Source organism: Lates calcarifer, unplaced genomic scaffold, assembly GCF_001640805.2.
Source record: "Lates calcarifer isolate ASB-BC8 unplaced genomic scaffold, TLL_Latcal_v3 _unitig_5050_quiver_3196, whole genome shotgun sequence".
Classification (NCBI taxonomy): domain Eukaryota; kingdom Metazoa; phylum Chordata; class Actinopteri; family Centropomidae; genus Lates; species Lates calcarifer.
Genome location: NW_026117260.1, coordinates 12,858 through 20,387, shown reverse-complemented (window position 1 = coordinate 20,387; position 7,530 = coordinate 12,858). Strand labels below are relative to the sequence as shown.

Below are 7,530 nucleotides of genomic sequence, written 5' to 3'. Positions count from 1 at the left end.
GCTGCCTGATTAGCGCACACTGCTGGGTAAAAGCAGTTGCAAGGTGCAGGACTGAATTTCTTCCTTTGCCTTGGGGGGAAGACTATTAATGTTGCATCTGTGAAAACTAGAGACTGGTATAAATTGTTTCTTGGTAAAAGTCATAAGAGACCAGCCTCAGAAAAGATCTGGAAGGAGATTTTCCCTTCACATGAAGTCAGCACAATCTGGAAGAATATAGATGTCCCATGTATGACCCCAGAAATCTTTAATTTAGACTTCAAAATAAGGCACAGGAAGATATTCACTGGTGTTGTCCAGCACCAAATTAATAAGAAGCTATACAAAAGAGAATGTGCGGTGTGTAAAATGATGGATGAGGACTTTGAACACCTTTTCTCAGCCGCCCGTTTGTCAGGACACAGAGAAATGGTAAAGAAACTTTTGACTGATCATTGTGGACTCTCATTATGCACAGAAAGTGAATGGAACAGGACATATCTGTTTGGCGTCCAGGGAAAGACCCAGGGGAAAAACATTATTCTGGTCAACACTGTACTGGCCTTTGCTCGGCATGCGGCCTGGCTTAGGAGGAACTCAGCTCTGTACAAAGGCAGAGGTATACAACATTCCAAACTGTTGCAAATCTCTTAAAGGGCCCACCTTTAAACTGTTTTTATGCAGCAGAAAGAGACAATTTCAAGAGACTTTTGCATTTAAACAATACCTTGTTCAGCGAAAACAGAGGATAAAAGGCTGTTATTTGTATTTTTAAATGAGAACGAATGTTAACAGATTCTATGTTGTATGTAATATAATGTTGTGTCTTTTACTGTATTATTGTAATTACTGTTTTTGTTGAGAATTTCTGATATTTTTCATAATTTAAAAAAAAAAAAAAAGCACAACCCGATCTCGTCGTGCATGATTGGCTCCAGCCCTGGGAAGGCTGACCTTACTTCCGCTTCCTGCACCTCTTTGGTTTTGATTTTAACCCAAGTGTCATCCACATACCTGAACCAATGCTTGGTGTTGTTCCCTCAAAGGAGTTTAAAGCCTTTCCTTCTACCTCCTCCATATATAGGTTTGCAACAATGGGGGATACTGGTGAACCCATAGCGCAACCGTGTTTCTGTCTGTAGAATTTGCCATTGAACTGGAAGTATGTGGTGTTCAGGCACATTTCCAGAAGTTGGCAAATGTGTTCTGGTTCAAGGTTTGTTCGTGTTTGGAGGGAGTTGTCACATGTGAAACTCTTAAACGAGACCCCACCAGCAGGTACAAAAAGAAGGTTACAGAATATCTACAACAATTACAAAAAGAAGGCATATCGACAAAGCACAATACTACCGACTTTATCCACAAGACTCAATTCCCTGCTTATATGGACTCCCCAAAATCCATAAGGAAGGGGCCCCCCTCAGGCCCATTGTCAGCAGCATAAACTCGGTCACTTACAACATCGCTAAACACATAGCCAAGATCTTGGCACCTTTGGTGGGCAACACCCCACATCACATCCACAACTCGAGAGACTTTGTGAACAAAGTCAGGATCTAAAAATGGATACAGATGAAACCATGGCATCCTATGACGTGACTTCCCTTTTCACGTGCATCCCAACCAGTGAGGCATGTCCACAGTAAGAGAGAGACTTACACAGGACAACTCCCTCCAAACACGAACAAACCTTGAACCAGAACACATTTGCCAACTTCTGGAAATGTGCCTGAACACCACATACTTCCAGTTCAATGGCAAATTCTACAGACAGAAACACGATTGCGCTATGGGTTCACCAGTATCCCCCATTGTTGCAAACCTATATATGGAGGAGGTAGAAGGAAAGGCTTTAAACTCCTTTGAGGGAACAACACCAAGCCATTGGTTCAGGTATGTGGATGACACTTGGGTTAAAATCAAAACCAAAGAGGTGCAAGCCTTTCCAAACACATCAACTCTGTGGACAGTAACATCAAGTTCACCAGGGAAGATGCCAAGAATAATAGTTGCCCTTCTTGGATTGTCAAGTCAATATAGAAAAGGACAGAAGCCTCCACATTGGGGTATACAGAAAACCCATACGCACAGACCAATATCTTCTTTTCGACTCACACCACCCTTTGGAACACAAGATCGGGGTTATCAGAACTCTGCAACACAGAGCTGATAACGTACCCACAAGCTCACAGGCCCAAGGGGAGGAACACATGCATCTGAGAGATGCCCTCAAAACTTGTGGTTACCCCACCTGGACCTTTTTGAAAACGGCAGCTGGTTCCAAAAAGAAAACCATTGATGTGGTGGGGAAAGAAAAACAAAACAAAAGAAACAACATAGTTATTCCATATGTGGCCGGGTTATCGGAAAAACTCAGGAGAATTTTCAACAAACACAGTATCCCTGTGTATTTCAAACCCGGCAACACACTCAAACAGAGACTGGTACATCCAAAGGACAGAACACCACACACTCACAAGAGCAATCTGGTGTATGCAGTCCAATGTAATGAAGAATGCAATGACCTCTACATTGGCCGAAACAAAGCAACCACTACACAAACGCATGGCCCAACACAGGAGAGCGAACTCTTCAGGTTTGGACTCTGCTGTCTATCTACATCTAAAGGAGAAAACCCATTCCTTTGAGGACAACAAGGTCCACATCCTGGACAGAGAGGACAGATGGTTTGAAAGAGGAGTAAAAGAAGCCATCTATGTTAAAGTAGAGAACCATCTCTAAACCGAGGAGGTCTAAGACACCACCTATCTCCAATATACAATGCTGCCCTTTCATCCCTTCCCAGGAGACTTAACAATTTGACCTCTAGGAAAAACAACCTTTCACATGTGACTCGTCTCATGTGACTCCAACGACTGTCGTTACAACACAATGGGACACTAACGAAGTTGAAACTAATGGTTTCTACCAACGACTGTCAACCTAACGGCTGTCGTTGACACATGGAACACAAAAGAGCCATGACATCATCGGTCTGGTGAAAGCCCCCTACAGAGGTTAAATACTTGGGTCTCCACACCAAAAAAAAAAAAAAATCAGTTGGACCAGTCCCCAGCCTGGTCAGATGCGAACACGAACTGATGAAGCCTCTTGGATGAGAGGTGAAACGTCTTCCAGACTATAACTAAGTCCAGTTGCTTTCGATTAAACCTTTCTTTGGATAACTATACCAAACACAGCCTCATCCCCTTTCAAATATGATGACATAATAATGGGGTCTAATCTCCAATGATGATCACATGTCACACCTCATTTTTTTCTTCTTTGTGCTCATGGCAATACAATTTTGTTGACTGAGAATGAAATACATTTGTTAGTAATCTTTTACAGATGAAAATGACTACAACAAACTATGCTGCTTGTTTGGACAGTCAGTCAGAAACATGAGATCATTTTGTGAGACAAGAAAAATATTTGAACAATGAAAGAGAAAATACATGTTTTATTTAGAATCACAAATTGAACCAACTAATAACTAAATAAGGAACTAAATTATTTTTTACAAACACTATATACTAATGATAACAAACAAACAACAACAACCAACAATGAAAACAAGGAGCATCCTTCATTTGTCCTCAACAGCACTAATTTTTGTGACCTTTCTCCCCTCTCTAGTAAGGCTAACACAGATTTTTCCAGTCCTGAGCCTGGCATCGAATGGCTCCCACAGGCCATGTTCCACCCTCACCATGTTTCCCTCCTCCATCAAGAGGGTGGACATGCCTGGCTGCTCCTCTGTAACACCAACAACAGTGACTGAGTCAGCACTGGCTTTGACCTCCTGTTGAGAGGAAAAGAACATGAGCTATCATCTGATCATCATGATTTGTTAAATATGAAATGAATTACTTAAGCCTTTTCATTGTGTTATACTGTACTTCAAACTTTGTATATGTGGTTGAATGGAGCTGAACCCCATAATCTGAGACCTCGACTTTGAGATGGGTCAGTCTCAGGTGCTCCCCAAGCTGTGGGGTCAGCTCCACAGCCTGCTCCCTCCAGAGGCAAACGTTTGCTTGTTTTTTTGTCCTATGGAGGATAAGACAATATGATGTGTTAGTATGCTGCTAAACCACAGTAACAAGTAAATACCATGCATTAAGAAACTAAGGCTGTAGCAAAAGGAGTGGATTTTGGAGGTGAATCCCTAACAACAGCAAACAAAGCTGTCAAATAAATATGGCTCAGTAAAGGGAAAATCTGAAATGAAATGATTTTGGAATGTTTTGGAGTAGATCCCTAAAGTTGGCCTAGCCTACTTAACTCAAGTAAAGGCAGGCCTCCTTATGAAAGTGTAAGCTATTACCAGTTCATTACAGTAGGATATGCCTTTTTATGCCTTTTATCATTTAATTACTTTTTAAATCTTTTTGTCTGTCTCTTCAAGTCTTCTGTGTTTTTTCTGTATTATTTGGATTAATATGTTATGAAAAACGCAGAGATGACAAAAATCCATCAGCCTACCTCCTGCAGTGTGATGTTTTTCAGTGGAATACTGTTTTTTCCACTTCTCACCTCCTTGACTGTAGACACCTGAAAAACAGGACACATTCATATTAATTCCACCTTTTATACCAAGCTCTTCAATTTTATTCCTTTAATACTATAACAACAAAAGCAAACAAAAAGCAGCCATGATCAGGATATGATTTGAAGAATCAGGAGAGGTCAGTGACAAATAAAACACTGAAAGGTCAAAAACTGCTGTAAAGTTTCTTAGAGTTTCTCCTTTGAAAGACTGAAAGAAGGACCTGGCTCAGTTCCACAACTCCACAACTTCTTCTTCAACAGTGAGAAGCTCCTGTTGGTTACTGCAGGCCCTCAGGGGGGTCAGCAGCGATGCTGGTGCCAACAGAGCCTCTGCCTCCCTCTTGAGTTCCTCAGATACACTGATATTTGTAGAGTGGAAAAACAGCGTGTCCTTTGTTATTTATTATGGAAGGAGAAGAGGTGCCTCTAAGTGTATATCCCCTGATTATATAGGCGTTTCCCTCAGAAACCTTGGGGGCCAACTCCTCACTGTGAACTTGGCCGTGGAGGCCCCATATGACAGTGTGAGACATCCCACGTGCTGTGTTATTGGAGCACAGAAATTTAGTAGCAGATTTTGTCCACAATGAATGGAAGTCAGTGCAATGTCCTGACAAGTATACCTGCGCAAACCTGTGTGTTGTTGCTGTTGTATTACTTGGGGATATAAATCTGTTCAAACAGTCACACTGTGGGTATTTGGTGTACCTTTGGACACACAAAGCAAGTCTACATAACTTCTATAACTGAATTTCAACAGGGGTGGAAAGTAACAAAGTACTGTCCTTAAGTACAATGGTGAGGCTTTATGCTGCTTTCTACTCCACTACTCCAGCCCCACCTCCACACCTCTGCCCACAGTGTTCAGCTCACAGCTACCCCCCACTGCTCCTCCTGCCAAACACCCACCCCCTCCATCCACACCTTCCAACACACAGCCCCCCTGCTCCAACCTGTCCCTCACAACAACTCAGGTGAGAGATGAGCTCAGGCGGATCAAGGCAAGAAAGGCCACGGGTCCAGACGGCATCAGCTCCAGGCTCCTGAAGTCCTGCGCAGACCAGCTGTGTGGGATCGTGGAGCAGCTCTTCAACACGAGCTTGAGGTTAGGGAGAGTCCCACAGCTGTGGAAGACATCCTGTGTGGTACTGGTGGCGCTGACATCCCACCTGATGAAGACCCTGGAGCAGCTGATTCTCGCCCATCTACGGCCCTCGGTGAGACAGTCAATGGACCCGCTGCAGTTTGCCTACCAGCCTGGCATCGAGGTGGATGATGCAGTCATCTACCTTCTCCACAGAGCTCTCTCTCACCTAGATAAACCTGGGAGCACTGTGAGAATCATGTTCTTTGACTTCTCCAGTGCATTCAACACCATACAGCCCATGCTCCTGAGGGACAAGCTGGAACACATGGGGGTGGACCAGCATCTCACACTCTGGATACTGGATTACCTCACCAACTGACCGCAGTATGTGAGGACACAAGACTGCATGTCTTCTCACTGTTTGGAGTGCAGGGGGCACTGCTCAGGACTTTTTATGACACTGTTATGGCATCAGCCATCTTCTATGGAGTGGTCTGCTGGGGCAGCAGCATCTCAGCAGCAGACAGGAAGAGACTGGACAAGTTGATCAAGAAAGCCAGCTCTGTCCTGGGGTGCCCTCTTGACCCCATGGAGGTGGTGGGTGAGAGGAGGATGATAGCAAAACTATCATCCCTGATGGACAATGAGCTCCACCCCATGCAGGACAGTCTGACAGCACTGAGCAGCTCCTTCAGTGATAGGCTGCTTCACCCAAAGTGTGTGAAGGAGAGGTATCGCAGGTCCTTCCTTCCTGCTGCTGTTAGACTCTACAATCAACACTACTCCTAGTTCACCACATACTCACATGGACCATTTTCACTAGGTTCTGCACTGTTACTAATCCAAAACAGCTGCCATGAGTCACTCACTGTGTGCAATGCCATTTCAAAATGTGCAATATCTGTATTGTCCTGTGTATATTGCTCTTCTGTTAATATTTTGTTATGACATTGTCATGTTTATACTGTTGTATATATATATGTGTATATATATATATATATATATATATATATATAGAAAGATGTGTCGGCATCGATTAGTTGTCTCTGGTCTTTTACCCATGCGGGGTAATGATGAGGTGTACAGTAGATTAACGTCTCTGAACCGCTGGCTGGCTCGTCACTGTAGTGAGCAGGGATATAGTTTTGTGGATAACTGGCCTTCTTTCTGGGGCCGTCCTGACCTGCTGAAGGCAGATGGTCTGCATCCTACTGGAGCAGGCGCTGCTATTTTATCTAGGAATATAGACAGGTGTTTACGTCGGGTTTGACAGTAAGACACTAGTGATCGGCAGGTCGCAGGTGAGTAGAGAACCTGCTAGGTCTTTAGGTGGTGCGGTTTTGGAGTCCACGAGCTTAGATAGCTTAGATGATGAATCTAACCAGGATAATTTGCAGACTTTAGATGCTCAGACTGATAGCCTGATCTACTGCATTGAGACTGTCTCCATTCCCCGCCGTACTATTTCCTAAGTTTCTAAACCACCATGTACAAAACACCACTCCTGCCACTGGTGACAGTGCTAGGTCCCATAAAGTACTGAATAAAAGGCCACTTAAATTTCCTAACAGAAACACTAGATGCCTCATTCCTATTAATACTTCATCTATAGGTACCTTGCCACACCAGGCTGCTACCAGCAGCTCCAGGCTCAATATGATCCTCAAATTTGGCTTCATAAATATTAGATCACTTTCTACCAAGGCATTATTGATAAATGACTTGATTCTTGAACATAATCTGGATATGGTTGGTCTATGTGAAACATGGCTTAAACCAGATTTGTTCCTGCCTTTAAATGAAGCTTCCCCACCTGAGTATGCCAACGCACATGTTGCTCGGGCTACGAAAAAAGGTGGGGGCGTCGCTTTAATTTATAAGTCTTTCTTTGGTCTAACCTCAGCTCTTAA

General features: G+C 43.5%; 1 pseudogene; it reads left to right on the top strand.

Annotated features, from left to right (window-relative positions):
- The first annotated feature begins 351 nt into the window (after positions 1 to 351).
- Positions 352 to 5,999, top strand: LOC127140826 (uncharacterized; annotated as a pseudogene).
- The last annotated feature ends 1,531 nt before the right edge of the window (positions 6,000 to 7,530 follow it).